Source organism: Triticum urartu, chromosome 7A (genome assembly GCF_056163025.1).
Source record: "Triticum urartu cultivar PI428250 chromosome 7A, HENAU_Tu73, whole genome shotgun sequence".
Lineage (NCBI taxonomy): Eukaryota > Viridiplantae > Streptophyta > Magnoliopsida > Poales > Poaceae > Triticum > Triticum urartu.
The window spans coordinates 666,632,750-666,649,584 of record NC_141879.1 but is presented as its reverse complement, the minus strand read 5'-3'; positions in this window follow the sequence as shown (position 1 = coordinate 666,649,584).

Below are 16,835 nucleotides of genomic sequence, written 5' to 3'. Positions count from 1 at the left end.
AGTGACAAATCCTAATCTCGAAATACGCCAACCCAACATGTACCTTTGGAGACACCTGTAGAGCTCCATTATAATCACCTAGTTACGTTGTGACGTTTGGTAGCACACAAAGTGTTCCTCCGGCAAACGGGAGTTGAATAATCTCATAGTCATAGGAACATGTATAAGTCATGAAGAAAGCAATAGCAACATACTAAACGATCGGGTGCTAAGCTAATGGAATGGGTCATGTCAATCAGATCATTCAACTAATGATGTGATCCCGTTAATCAAATAACAAATCTTTGTCCATGGTTAGGAAACATAACCATCTTTGATTAACGAGCTAGTCAAGTAGAGGCATACTAGTGACACTCTGTTTGTCTATGTATTCACACATGTATTATGTTTCCGGTTAATACAATTCTAGCATGAATAATAAACATTTATCATGATATAAGGAAATAAATGATAAATTTATTATTGCCTCTAGGGCATATTTCCTTCAGTCTCCCACTTGCACTAGAGTCAATAATCTAGATCACATCGCCATGTGATTTAACATCAATAGTTCACATCTTTATGTGATTGGTTCACATCTCCATGTGACTAACACCCAAAGGGTTTACTAGATTCAATAATCTAGTTCACATCGCTATGTGATTAAGACCCAAAAAGTGATCATGTTTTGCTTGTGAGAAAAGTTTAGTCAACGGGTTTTCCACATTCAGATTCGCATGTATTTTGCAAATTTCTATGTCAACAATGCTCTGCATGGAGCTACTCTAGCTAATTGCTCCCACTTTCAATATGTATCCAGATTGAGACTTAGAGTCATCTGGATCAGTGTCAAAACTTGCATCGACGTAACCTTTACGACGAACCTTTTGTCACCTCAGTAATCGAGAAACATATCCTTATTCCAGTAAGGATAATTTTGACCGCTGTCCATTGATCTACTACTAGATCACTATTGTACTCCCTCTCTTAACACTGTGTATGGTATACAATAGATCTGGTACACAGCATGGCATACTTTATAGAACCTATGACTGAGGCATAGGGAATGACTTTCATTCTCTTTCTATCTTCTGCCGTGGTCGGGCTTTGAGTCTTACTCAACTTCACACCTTGTAACACAGGCAAGAAACTTTTTCTTTCTTTGACTGTTCCATTTTGAACTACTTCAAAATCTTGTCAAGCTATGTACTCATTGAAAAAACTTATCAAGCGTCTTGATCTATCTCTATAGATCTTGATGCTCAATATGTAAGCAGCTTCACCGAGGTTTTCTTTGAAAAAATCCTTTCAAACAATCCTTTATGCTTTGCAGAATAATTCTACATTATTTCCGATCAACAATATGTCATACACATATACTTATCAGAAATGTTGTAGTGCTCCCACTCACTTTCTTGTAAATACAGGCTTCACCGCAAGTCTGTATAAAACTATATGCTTTGATCAACTTATCAAAGCGTATATTCCAACTCCGAGATGCTTGCACCAGTCCATAAATGGATCGCTGGAGCTTGCATATTTTGTTAGCACCTTTAGGATTGACAAAACCATCTTGTTGCATCACATACAACTCTTCTTTAATAAATCCATTAAGGAATGCAGTTTTGTTTATCTATTTGCCAGATTTCATAAAATGCGGCAATTGCTAACATGATTCGGACAGACTTAAGCATAGATACGAGTGAGAAACTCTCATCGTAGTCAACACCTTGAACTTGTCGAAAACCTTTTGCGACAATTCTAGCTTTGTAGATAATAACACTACTATCCGTGTCCGTCTTCCTCTTGAAGATCCATTTATTATCAATGGCTTGCCGATCCTCGGGCAAGTCCACCAAAGTCCACACTTTGTTCTCATACATGGATCCTATCTCAGATTTCATGGCCTCAAGCCATTTATCGGAATCTGGGCTCATCATCGCTTCCTCATAGTTCGTAGGTTCGTCATGGTCAAGTAACATGACCTCCAGAATAGGATTACCGTACCACTCTGGTGCGGATCTCACTCTGGTTTACCTATGAGATTTGGTAATAACTTGATCTGAAGTTACATGATCATCATCATTAGCTTCCTCACTAATTGGTGTAGTAGTCACAGGAACAGATTTCTGTGATGAACTATTTTCCAATAAGGGAGAAGGTACAATTACCTTATCAAGTTTTCTACTTTCCTCCCACTCACTTCTTTCGAGAGAAACTCCTTCTCTAGAAAGGATCCATTCTTAGCAACGAATGTCTTGCCTTCGGATCTGGTGATAGAAGGTGTACCCAACTGTCTCCTTTGGGTATCCTATGAAGACATATTTCTCCGATTTGAGTTTGAGCTTATCGAGATGAAACTTTTTCACATAAGCATCGCAACTCCAAATTTTAAGAAACGACAGCTTAGGTTTCTTGCCAAACCATAGTTCACACGGTGTCGTCTCAACGGATTTAGATGGTGCCCTATTTAACGTGAATGCAGCTGTCTCTAATGCATAACCCCAAAACGATAGTGGTAGATCGGTAAGAGACATCATAGATCGCACTATATCTAATAAAGTACGGTTATGACGTTCGGACACACCATTACACTATGGTGTTCCAGGTGGCATGAGTAGTGAAACTATTTCACATTGTTTTAATTGAAGGCCAAATTCGTAACTCAAATATTTTACCTCTGCGGTCATATCATAAAAACTTTTATTTTCTTGTCACGATGATTTTCCACTTCACTCTGAAATTCTTTGAACTGTTCAAATGTTTCAGACTTATGTTTCATCAAGTAGATATCCCCATATCTGCTCAAATCATCTGTGAAGGTCAGAAAATAATGATACCTGCTGCAAGCCTTAATATTCATCGGACCACATACATCAGTATGTATGATTTCCAACAAATCTGTTGCTTGCTTCATTGTTCCGGAGAACGGCGTTTTAGTCAGCTTGCCCATAAGGCATGGTTCGCAAGCATCAAGTGATTCATAATCAAGTGATTCCAAAAGCCCATCAGCATGTAGTTTCTTCATGCGCTTTACACCAATATGACTTACACGGCAGTGCCACAAATAAGTTGCACTATCATTATTAACTTCGCATCTTTTGGTTTCAATATTATGAATATGTGTATCACTACGATCGAGATCCAATGAACTATTTTCATTGGGTGTGTAACCATATAAGGTTTTATTCATGTAAACAGAACAACGATTTATTCTTTTACTTAAATGAATAACCGTATTACAATAAACATGATCAAATCATATTCATGCTCAACGCAAAAACCAAATAACACTTATTTAGGTTCAACACTAATCCCGAAAGTATAGGGGAGTGTGCGATGATGATCATATCAATCTGGGAACTACTTCCAACACACATCGTCACTTCACCCTTAACTAGTCTCTATTTATTCTGCAACTCCTGTTTCGAGTTACTACTCTTAGCAACTGATCCAGTATGAAATACTGAGGGGTTGCTATAAATACTAGTAAAGTACACATCAATAACATGTATATCAAATATACTTTTGTCCACTTTGCCATCCTTCTTATCCGCCAAATACTTGGGGCAGTTCTGCTTCCAGTGACCAGTCCCTTTGCAGTAGAAACACTTAGTCTCAGGCTTAGGACCAGACTTGGGCTTCTTCACTTAAGCAGCAACTTGCTTGCTGTTCTTCTTGAAGTTCCCCTTCTTCCCTTTGCCCTTTTCTTGAAACTAGTGGTCTTGTTAACCATCAACACTTGATGTTTTTCTTGATTTCTACCTTCGTCGATTTCAGCATCACGAAGAGCTTGGGAATTTTTTCCGTTATCCCTTGCATATTATAGTTCATCACGAAGTTCTACTAACTTGGTGATGGTGACTAGAGAATTCTGTCAATCACTATTTTATCTAGAAGATTAACTCCCACTTGATTCAAGTGATTGTAGTACCCAGACAATCTGAGCACATGCTCACTGCTTGAGCTATTCTCCTCCATCTTTTAGCTATAGAACTTGTTGGAGACTTCATATTTCTCAACTCGGGTATTTGCTTGAAATATTAACTTCAACTCCTGGAACATCTCATATGGTCCATGACGTTCAAAAACGTCTTTAAAGTCCCAATTCTTAGCCGTTAAGCATGGTGCACTAAACTATCAGGTAGTCATCATATTGAGCTAGCCAAACGTTCATAACGTCAGCATCTGCTCCTGCAATAGGTCTGTCACCTAGCGGTGCATCAAGGACATAATTCCTCTATGCAGCAATGAGGATAAACCTCAGATCACGGATCCAATCCGCATCATTGCTACTAACATCTTTCAACACAATTTTCTCTAGGAACATATCAAAATAAACACAGGGAAGCAACAACGCGAGCTATTGATCTACAACATAATTTGCAAAATACTACCAGGACTAAGTTCATGACAAATTTAAGTTCAATTAATCATATTACTTAAGAACTCCCACTTAGATAGACATCCCTCTAATCCTCTAAGTGATCACGTGATCCAAATCAACTAAACCATGTCCGATCATCACGTGAGATGGAGCAGTTTCATTGGTGAACATCACTATGTTGATCATATCTACTATATGATTCACGCTCGACCTTTCGGTCTCAGTGTTCCGAGGCCATATCTGTATATGCTTGGCTCGTCAAGTATAACCTGAGTATTCCGCGTGTGCAACTGTTTTGCACCCATTGTATTTGAACGTAGAGCCTATCACACCCGATCACCACGTGGTGTCTCAGCACAAAGAACTTTGGCAATGGTGCATACTTAGGGAGAACACTTCTTGATAATTAGTGAGAGATCATCTTAAAATGCTACCGTCAAACTAAGCAAAAATAAGATGTATAAAAGATAAACATCACATGCAATCAAAATATGTGACATGATATGGCCATCATCATCTTGTGCCTTTGATCTCCATCTCCAAAGCATCATCATGATTTCCATCATCCCCGACATGACACCATGATCTCCATCATCTTGATCTATATCAATATGTCGTCACATGGTTGTCTCGCCAACTATTGCTCTTGCAACTATTGCTATCGCATAGCGATAAAGTAAGCAATTATTTGGCGCTTGCATCTTATGCAATAAAGAGACAACCATAAGGCTTTTGCCAGTTGCCGATAACTTCAACAAAACAATCATCTCATACAACAACTTATATCTCATCACGTTTTGACCATATCACATCACAACATGCCCTGCAAAAACAAGTTAGACGTCCTCTACTTTGTTGTTGCAAGTTTTACGTGGCTGCTACGGGCTTAAGCAAGAACCAATCTTACCTACGCATCAAAACCACAACGATAGTTTGTCAAGTTGGTGATGTTTTAACCTTCGCAAGGACCGGGCGTAGCCACACTCGGTTCAACTAAAGTTGGAGAAACTGACACCCGCCAGCCACCTGTGTGCAAAGCACGGCGGTAGAACCAGTCTCGCGTAAGCGTACGCGTAATGTCGGTCCGGGCCGCTTCATCCAACAATACCGCCGAACCAAAGTATGACACGCTGGTAAGCAGTATGACTTATATCGCCCACAACTCACTTGTGTTCTACTCGTGCATATAACATCAAACCATAAAAACCTAGGCTCGGATGCCACTGTTGGGGAACGTAGTAATTTCAAAAAAATTCCTACGCACACGCAAGATCATGGTGATGCATAGCAACGAGAGGGGAGAGTGTTGTCTACGTACCCTCGTAGACCGAAGCGGAAGCATTGACGCAACGTAGAGGAAGTAGTCGTACGTCTTCCCGGTCCAACCGATCCAAGCACCGTTACTCCGGCACCTCCGAGTTCTTGACACACGTACAGCTCGATGACGCACCCCGGGCTCCGATCCAGCAAAGCTTCGGGGAGGAGTTTCGTCAGCACGACGGCGTGGTGACGATCTTGATGTTTAACCGTCGCAGGGCTTCGCCTAAGCACCGCTACAATATGATCAAGGTGTAATATCGTGGAGGTGGGCACCGCACACGGCTAAGGAACGATCACGAAGATCAACTTGTGTGTCTATGGGGTGCCCCTGCCCCCGTATATAAAGGAGTGGAGGAGGGGAGGGCCGGCCCTCTCTATGGCGCACCCTAGGGGAGTCCTACTCCCACCGGGAGTAGGATTCCCCCTTTCCTAGTCCAACTAGGAGTCCTTCCATGTAGTAGGAGTAGGAGACAAGGAAGGGGAAGGGAGAAGGGAAGGAAGGAGGGGGCGCAGCCCCTCCCCCTAGTCCAATTCGGACTAGGCCTTGGGGGGGCGCGGCCTGCCCTAGGAAGCCCCTCTCTCTTTCCCGTATGGCCCAATAAGGCCCAATACTTCTTCCCCCGTATTCCCGTAACTCCCCGGTACTTCGAAAAATACCCGAATCACTCGGAACCTTTCCGATGTCCGAATATAGTCGTCCAATATATCGATCTTTACGTCTCGACCATTTCGAGACTCCTCGTCATGTCCCCAATCTAATCCGGGACTCCGAACTCCTTCGGTACATCAAAACTCATAAACTCATAATATAACTGTCATCGAAACCTTAAGCATGCGGACCCTACGGTTCGAGAACAATGTAGACATGACCGAGACACGTCTCCGGTCAATAACCAATAGCGGGACCTGGATGCCCATATTGGCTCCTACATATTCTACGAAGATCTTTATCGGTCAAACCGCATAACAACATACGTTGTTCCTTTTGTCATCGGTATGTTACTTGCCTGAGATTCGATCGTCGATATCCGATACCAAGTTCAATCTCGTTACCGGCAAGTCTTTTTACTCGTTCTGTAATACATCATCCCGCAACTAACTCATTAGTTGCAATGCTTGCAAGGCTTAAGTGATGTGCATTACCGAGAGGGTCCAGAGATACCTCTCCGACATTCGGAGTGAAAAATCCTAATCTCGAAATACGCCAACCCAACATGTACCTTTGGAGACACCTGTAGAGCTCCTTTATAATCACCCAGTTACGTTGTGATGTTTGGTAGCACACAAAGTGTTCCTCCGGCAAACGGGAGTTGCATAATCTCATAGTCATAGGAACATGTATAAGTCATGAAGAAAGCAATAGCAACATACTAAACGATCGGGTGCTAAGCTAATGGAATGGGTCATGTCAATCAGATCATTCAACTAATGATGTGATCCCGTTAATCAAATAACAACTCTTTGTCCATGGTTAGGAAACATAACCATCTTTGATTAACAAGCTAGTCAAGTCGAGGCATACTAGTGACACTCTGTTTGTCTATGTATTCACACATGTATTATGTTTCCGGTTAATACAATTCTAGCATGAATAATAAACATTTATCATGATATAAGGAAATAAATAATAACTTTATTATTGGCTCTAGGGCATATTTCCTTCATAGTGTTCGTACTAAACTACGGTCACATATATTTATGAAAGATGGTAATATTTCTACTATTTCTCCTCAGTGCATCTTTTGCATACATTATTTTTTTAAGCTAAACTTCATTGTTAAGTATGTTACTATACGATGTTTTCTTCAACAGGGACTCCCGATGAATGTTGTGCCTGATTGGATCGAGACTAAAGGTACCATGAATATTGTTATCTTACAGCCAAGATATCCTACAATGCACTTTAGTGCATTCAGGATTTCTAATAAAGAGAAATTCTTAATAGTAAAAGACTGGAGCAAAATTGTAATCGATCGCAGAGAAGTACTAGGGGGCAGCAACCAGAAGCACAACCCACGATTAGGAGACAGGTTCATCTGCATGCTCCAACATGATGAATCAGGAAATCTATACATGTTCTATGCTATTTTACCTGAGAGAGAGCAACAGGAGTGATTAGCTAGTTCATGCTCTTAGTACTTGTCCTCTCATGTCCGTGTTCTTCGTCCTGAACTTAATCTCAAAGAGTGGTTTGCTTTTGTGGTGTTATGAATGCTTATAATATCATTACCATGTTGAACTCGATGATATCTTGGCTTCTGGTACAAGTGAATGTTTCTTTTTTAAGCTAGTGTTGGTGATGATTAGATAGCGGTAATGACTATATGATGATGAGACGAGTATTATATGATGATTTTTAGCTAACTATGAAAACTGTTGTTGGTGATGATATATATGATGCACGAGTTTTTATATTAATATCATGATGATGATGAGTTATTATATCATTTATGAAAGAAACCGCAGATTAGTTTCAACTGGATGGGTTCTAGCTAAGTGATCAAGTATATGCCATATCCATATTACCTCGATCACTTAATTAGGTGATCAAGTATATATAATATGGATATGGCATATACTTGATGACTTAGCTAGGATCCACATGCATCCCGTCAAACTAATCTGCGGTACTTTCACCTAATGATTTAACAACACATTATAATGTAAAACAATCACTAAATTAAATTGAAAACACAAAATTAAAGTAAAAATAAAAAATAAAACCAAAACACACCCAAACATTTAGTACCGGTTGGTGTTACCAACCGGTACTAATGTCCTACGCGCCCCCGGAGCTGGCTCGTGCCACGTGGTTGCCCTTTAGCACCGGTTCGTGCTGAACCAGTACTAACGGGGGGGGGGGGGCTTTTGTGCCCACACATTAGTGCCGGTAACCGAACTGGCAATAAAGGGCCTTACGAACCGGTGCTATTGCCCGGTTCTGCACTAGTGAGCGTGCGCGGAAGCAGGCCGCTCAATTGAATATGAAGCTACGAGAAACGTCGGGGTGGGACTTCGAGGACAAGCAGTATGTTGACGCCTACATTCAGACATCGGAGGAGGACATTACCGAGTCGGAGTCGGAAAGCGACGAGTAGTTGGTCTTTTTTTTTATCTGTGTACGCTAGAAGTATCTATGTATCCTTTTCTATCGAAAAAATGGCTGACGGTGTCGGCGATGAGGCAGGCGGGCGAGGGTGTGCTGTTGTGGAGAGGCCAATGTACCACCGACCAGCGGGCCTGGGAAGGAGAGAGGGCAAGCGCGCGCGTCCGTCTCGCATCCACGCCGACGCAAATCCGACTCAAAAATGGGTCGCCAATGGGTCAATAGGCGGACGAAAGCGGACACGCATCCATTTGGGTCGGCACGTTGGGCCGACTTTTTTGTCTGCGCCGACCCAAATGGACGGCGGCGGACGAAATGGGTCGCCCCATTGGAGTTGTTCTTATACCTCTATAAGTCTATATGCAGTCAGCTATTCTGAACCTGACAATAAAACCGAGATTTTCAATAAGCCCAGACGTTCAAAAAAAAATACACACAAGCCTAAATAGTTCAGTACTACTACCAAATGGTCAATCATAGTAGTACACTACTGTATTCTATGACAGGCTTCGAGAACTATAAACGCAAACTTTGCTAGAGATTCATGGAAGTGCGTTGCATTTTAGTATACCACCAGATCTTGGAGCAAGCTTTTGCAGTAGTGTCGGTGTCAAAATCGGCGGATCTCGGGTAGGGGGTCCCGAACTGTGCGTCTAAGGAAGATGGTAACAGGAGGCAGGGGACACGATGTTTTACCCAGGTTCAGGCCCTCTTGATGTAGGTAAAACCCACCGTCCTGCTTGATTTATTCTTGATAATATGAGTTGTACAAGAGCTGATCTACCACGAGATCGGAGAGGCTAAACCTTAGAAGCTAGCCTATGGTATGATTGTCTGTTGTCCTACGGACTAAAACCCTCCGGTTTATATAGACACCGGAGGGAGCTAGGGTTACACAAGCTCGGTTACAAATGCGGAGATATACATATCCGTATTGCCTAGCTTGCCTTCCACGCCAAGTAGAGTCCCATCCGGACACGGGACGAAGTATTCAATCTTGTATCTTCATAGTCCAACAGTCCGGCCAAAGGATATAATCCGGATGTTCGGATACCCCCTAATCCAGAACTCCCTCAGTAGCCCTCGAACCTGGCTTCAATGACGATGAGTCCGGCGCAGTGTTGTCTTCGGCATTGCAAGGTGGGTTCTTCTCCAAATTTTCAACGTTTGTGAAGCAGTGTCCGGTCCCATAAATGTTGAACCTCTTGGCTTCTGCGCCCAATAAGGGCTATCTTCCACGCGTCGAATGAATGCGAGGCGCCAGGGCATTTTTACATTCGCCCCCTAGCCAGATAAATAAATTGTCTATTAAAGGGACGGGGATTCTTAGATCCAATCCATACCATCCTCTCCCAACCAGAATCCATCGGAGCGCGCTTCGGAAAGATCCACTCCAGCATGGCCGACCTCCGCAGCTCCTCCTCCCGCCCCAGTAGCCCTAAGCCCGGTGATTGGGAGAGGTGTTCAGTCCCACACAGTCGATTAGTCGAACTGCAGACTAAGGGATTTCTCCCTCCAGCGTATATGGTGCCCGTCCGAGCCGGGCTCGCCACCTACAATGGCGAGAAGCAAGCGGAGAGCTTCCCATCCCCTCCACGGGGGAGCGGGTATGCCTTGTTCCTTATTTATTGAGGGGACTCGGATTTCCAATTCATCCGTTCCTCCGCGGGCTCCTAGAGTTCTACGGCCTCCAACTGCATAATTTCACCCCCGCTTCCATTTTACACATCGCCAGCTATGTTGCCCTCTGCGAGTTATTCTTGGGATGCGAGGCTCATTTCGAGCTGTGGAAAAGGTTATTTTGCCTCGTCCCTCGCACACAGAAGGGGTCACTTTATCAAGTGGGCGGAGCCGAAATATGGCGCATCACCGAAACCGGATACCTGTCTGGTACTCCGAAGAAGACGTCCGAAGACTGGCCTTCAGAATGGTTTTATATGGAGGACGTCCCCCTTCCGGACCCTGTTCGGAGGGGTCTTTCTGAGTCCAGCAATGCTCCAGTGAAGAAACGCCGAAGTTGGCGCTCAAGGAGCCCCCAGGACGAAGACAACGGAGAAGTCCTTTATCTGATGAACCGGATTAAAGCGCTGGCTCAATCAGGATTGACAGTAATCGAGGTTATGTCAATATGTATAATGCGGGGAGTGCAACCACTTCAATATCGAGGGCACCCCTTGTGGTGTTTTAATGGGGAAGATGACGCCACCCGTTGCGGGAGTAAGGGTCCGGACAACGCTGCCGCTTTGGCAAAAATTCTGTCCGAATTGTTCAAGGGAGAGGAAGAGGAGTTCATCCACATCAAACCATGGGATGGATTCTCCATGTACAACCCGCCAAGCTCGGTGAGTTATATCTCCTTACTCCCATTCTTCCCGCATTCTTTGTCGTAGGTAATCACCTTGCCATTTTGAGGCAGGAACTTTGAAAAGCCATAAGGGAGGTCAGCAGCCCATCTCCACAACTAGAGGACCCTGACCGGGCCCTCGGTCCCGGACTCGAAGAAGATCCGGACATATTCGTGGAGCTGACAAACCGGCAGTTCTATCAATTAAGCTGTGATAACGCCATGGTGGCCATTACGACCGACTATCCCGGACTGCTTCCTGCATCGCACATAAGAAAAACCAAAAAGTCTCAACTCCAAAAACTAGGATCCTTTGTTAGACACTTCACCTACCATATACATATGGTGTTTTTACAGGGAAGACATTCGGGACGCCATGCCGAACCCGCAGCAACTCGCCAACAAGAGGCACCGAGGCCGGGCAGGCCAAAAAGGAAGGCGGTCAGGACGGAGACGCCGACGCAGAGGTATGACATAAACCCCACTCCGTGGTTATCGTCTTTCTTGAAATGTAATGACGTCCATGTTTCTTAAACAGAAAAAACTCTCGCCGGAATATGTCCGGTGAGGCTGCCGATCACGCTTCCACCAGTCGGGCTCTAGGACTGGACATAGAGGCGGAAGCCGACATAGGGATGACGCCAGATACTCCCCCTACAGAGGATGCGGATAGGCTGTCCGCTACAAATTCAGAAGTGGAGAGCGCCATGAATCATAGGCATCGCCGGGCCGTACTCCGTGACGCTTGCTTCTCCGCAGAGGCGTTTGATGCCTTCAGTTCTGGAGAGGCGTACCTCCATGCTGCTCAAAATGGTCTAGCCAGAGCCACGGACCAGTATGTAAAGGATGTACGGGTAAGCAAATCTGACGATTATATGTATCAGTAGCCCCTGAGACTTGAAACAGTTAGCAGAACTGATTTGAGGATCATCTTATTGTGCAGGTTCTTACAGAGAAGAATAGTCGACTGTCACAGGAGCTGGAGGAATGCAAGACCCAACTTCGGGCCGCTATTGCCGCATTGAAGGAACCAAAAAAGTCCCCAGGTGGTAACATTTCTTTTAAAGAATGGTAGGTACCATATAGCGTGCGGCATGGCTGCAGATCTAATAGTAGATGTTGCAGATGAATTCGGAGTGAATCCGGAGGAGAAGCATGCCGTACGACAGCTAAAGGCTGGCGAACGCGTGCTGACTGAGGTCAGGCGGGAGAAAAACAATCTCCAAGACGCCAATACCAAGCTGAGCGTGGAAATGAAAGATGTTCGAGCCCAGCTTGCTGACTCCGAGAAGGAGAATAAGCGGCTTTGACGCGACATTTTCAGGAAGTGCTTGAACGAACCCTTAAAAAAGGGGTCGGTGGAGAAGCCGGCTAACAAAGTTATGTCTACAGGTATGCTGACAGGTCGTCCCGCGGAGGAGATGCCCGGGTCTGCGGGTGATCTTCTACCCGAGCTCTCACAACTACACGAATAATTTTGGCAGGTGATGCAAGGTGTTGCCCAGGCCTTGTGGCCAGCCGTCTCCCTGCCAGAAGGCATTGGAGAGCTTGCGGAGAAGCTCAAGGGAGCACGGCGGCGCTTCCGATTATGGAAGATATCGGCATGCCGTCAAGGTGCCCGGGAAGCCTGGGTCATGGTGAAGACGCGGTATACCAAGACTGACCCGAACCACATGGCCGAGGTCGGACCTGTGGGGCCCGATGTTAAAGAGATCCCTGTTAGCTTAGTGTATGGGCAAGTAGAATTAGCCGCAAAGTATTCCCAACAGGATTGTAGGCTAGACCGCCTGTTGGATGGTATAGAGGAGGAATTAGTCAGTGTACATGACTATGTAACTAAAGTGACATGTATAATGACTTCTAGCCGGATTGTAGATCATTTGTCATGGCGGACCTTTTCGCTTCAACCTCGGGACCCGATAGTCCGTAGTGTCTCCAAATACCCGCCCAGTTATATAAAAACCGGGTATGCGTGGAAACCAGGCGTAGGGGTCATTAGTGCTTCAACAGACAAGTGCCCAACTAGTTATGTTATATTACATGGGTAGTAAGAAACATTTTCCAGGGAGAATAGTTCCGTTAAGGGTTCCTTTCCCTGGGTATGCATGCTCTAAAGTGCATGTTTGTACTGCGAGAAGAAACGCAGGACAAAACATCTGGGGGCACATATGGAAAATAAATAAATAAAAATCATCTTTTGTTCGCCGACCGAATATTCCCTTAAGAACGCTAGCTTTCTGCTTCACCCAGTCTGAGGTACACATCCGGCTGACCCGGCAGTAACAATCGCAGAGGTGCTCCCCTTATGCCCTAGCCGAACTAACGGGAACGTAGGGTATAAATACAAGAGCCAGGCAACCCAGCTTGGCCAAAACTTAAGTCATATCGATGCATATAGTGGCGAAGAAAAGGTACATGCGGAAGAATAACACATGTGCAGGCCGTGAAGCCCAGATAGATAATTAAGCTTCTGTGTAATAAGCCCCCAGGTATAATGAGCGCGGTTAGCGCATCTATGACGTGCAAGCGAGGCACAAATGGGCCCTTGAAGGCCTAGATAAAAGAAAGAAAGAGAAAAAATACAGCTAATTTATATGCAAAAAATGGACAGAGGAAGGAGACGAACATAGAGTCCGGCGCTAGGCGTAGAATCTTCGGAGCCTGGCAGCGTTCCATGGGTTCGGCTCAAGTCGATTATTCGATGCATCCCGCAGACGGTACGCACCACCGGTCAGAACCTGGTCAATGATGAAGGGACCTTCCCATTTGGGCTCGAGCTTGGACTTTTTCTTCTCCGGCAGGCGTAGAACTAACTCGCCAACATTATAAGTTTTGGCCCGTACTTCTCTGCTTAGGTATCTGCGAGCCTGTTGCCGATAAAATGCGGAACGGGCTTTTGCCACGTCGCGCTCCTCCTCCAGGGTGTCCAGACTGTCCTGCCGATCGAGCTCGGCTTCTCTTTCTTTGTACATGCGCACTCCAGGTGAGTCATGAATTATGCCGCAGGGCAGAACTGCCTCTGCGATGTACACCATAAAGAAGGGTGTATATCCGGTAGTGCGATTTGGCGTGGTCCGCATCCCCCAAAGTACGGAGTCGAGATCCTCTACCCAGTGCGTGTTAGACTCCTTTATGGACCACACTAATCTGGGTTTAATGCCGCTCATGATAAGACCATTTGCTCGCTCAACTTGGCCGTTGGTTTGTGGGTGATAGACGGAAGCATAATCGAGTTTGATGCCCATGTTGCTGCACCAGAGTTTTACCTCATCGGCCGTGAAGTTCGTGCCGTTGTCAGTGATGATGCTGTGGGGGACGCCATAACGGTGTATAACCCCGGATATGAAGTCTATCACTGGTCCGGATTCAGCTGTTTTAACAGGTTTGGCTTCTATCCATTTGGTGAATTTATTCACCATGACCAACAAATATTTTTTTCTTATGGGCCAGGTAATGGGGATTGTTTGTAGGGCAGTGGGTGGCATGTGGTTTTGGTTTGCAAAAAGCTGGCAACCGGCGCAGCGTTGGACCAAGTCTTGTGCGTCTGCCCGGCCATCGGCCAATAAAACCCTGTACGAAAGGCCTTGCTTACAAGGGCCCGGGCTGTGGCATGGTCGCCGCCAAGTCCGCGTGAATTTCTGCCAAAAGCTTCCGCCCTTCCTCCTTGGAGATACACCTTTGAAGGACTCCGGTAGTGTTTTCTTATACAACTCTCCCTCGTGGACCCTGTAGGCTTTAGATCGCCGCAATATGCAGTGTCTCATTTTGGTCCTTGGGAAGTTCCTGCCTAGTTAGGTAGGCCAGGAATGGTTCGGTCCACGGGGCAATGATGGCCATTATTACGTGGACAGAAGGTGTTATTTTGGTGGCAGAGCCTCCGATTGTTTCAGAGCGTTCGGTTTCGGGCCTTTTGGCCGGGTCCGAATTATTGTTACCGGTGTTGAATAACCTCTCCAAAAAGATGTTGGGGGGATCGCATCGCGTTTTGCGCTGATGCGGGCGAGGATATTCGCCGCCTGATTGTTTTCCCGAGCCACATGGTGAAATTCGAGCCCCTCGAACCGAGCTGACATCTTTAGGACGGCGTTTCGATAGGCCGCCATCTTCGGATCCTTGGCATCGAAATCTCCATTTATTGGGGATATTGCGAGGTTCGAATCCCCACGCACCTCCAGGCGTTGAATGCCCACGGAAGCTGCCATCCGGAGACCATGTAACAGGGCCTCGTATTCGACTGCGTTTTTGGAGTCTGTATACAGTATCTGCAGTACATATTGAACTGTATCTCCTGTTGGGGACGTCAGCCCCTAGACTAGCCAGCATTTTGGAGCCGTCGAAGTGCATGATCCAATTCGAGTATGCATCGTACTTTTTAGGGAGTTCGGCTTCCGTCCATTTGGCGACAAAGTCGGCCAATACTTACGATCTAATTGCTCGCCGAGGTTTGTATGTTATGTCGAACGGGAGAAGCTCAATGGCCCATTTGGCAATCCGGCCCGTGGCGTCGCGGTTGTTTATAATATCATTAAGTGGCACTTCCGAGGCTACTGTAATTGAACACTCTTGAAAGTAGTGTCGCAGCTTCCGGGATGCCATGAATACCGCATAGGCTATCTTTTGATAATGTGGGTACCGTGATTTGCATGGAGTGAGGACAGTGGATACATAATATACCGGCTTTTGAAGAGGGAATTTATGTCCGTCCGCTTCTCGTTCGACGACGTGCACTTCGCTTACAACCTGATGAGTTGCCGCAATGTATAATAGCATTGGTTCGCCAACGTTTGGCGCAGCCAGGATTGGGTTGGTTTCCAGTATGGCTTTTATTTCTTCTAATCCGGCTGTGGCAGCGTCCGTCCACTCGAAGTGTTCGGTGCACCGAAGGAGGCGATAAAGGGGTTATGCCTTTTCTCCTAAGCGGGAGATAAAGCGGCTTAGAGCCGCCACACATCCAGTTAATTTCTGGAAATGTTTGAGGTCTGTTGGGGTAGCCAACTGTGACAAAGCTCAGATTTTGACCGGATTAGCTTCAATTCCTCTACTGGAGACAATGAAGCCCAGGAGCTTTCCGGCTGGTATGTCGAAAACGCATTTTTTCGGATTGAGCTTGATGTAGTATGTTCGGAGGTTGTCGAATGTGAGCCTCAAGTCGTCTATTAGAGAGTCGACGTGTTTGGTTTTGACGACCACATCATCTACGTATGCCTCTACTGTTTTGCCGATCTGTTTCTCCAGACATGTCTGAATCATGCGCCGATATGTTGCGCCGGCGTTTTTGAGCCCAAAAGGCATTGTGTTGAAATAGAAGGGCCGTATGGTGTGATAAATGACGTTGCGGCTTGGTCGGACCCCGCCATATTGATTTGGTGGTAACCGGAGTATGCGTTGAGGAAACACAATAACTCGTGTCCTGCGGCAGCATCGATAATTTGATCGATGCGGGGCAGGGGGAAGGGATCCTTTGGGAAAGCCTTGTTGAGGTCCTTGAAATCAACACATAAGCGCCAGGATTTGTCCTTCTTTGGTACCATCATCAGATTTGCTAGCCAGTCCGGGTGTTTTATTTCTCTAATGAATCCAACCTCTAATAACTTGGCTAGTTCCTTTCCCATAGCTTGTCTCTTAGGTTAAGAGAAACGCCGAAGAGCCTGCTTGACCGGCTTGAATCCTTTTAGAATATTGAGGCTGTGCTCGGCCAG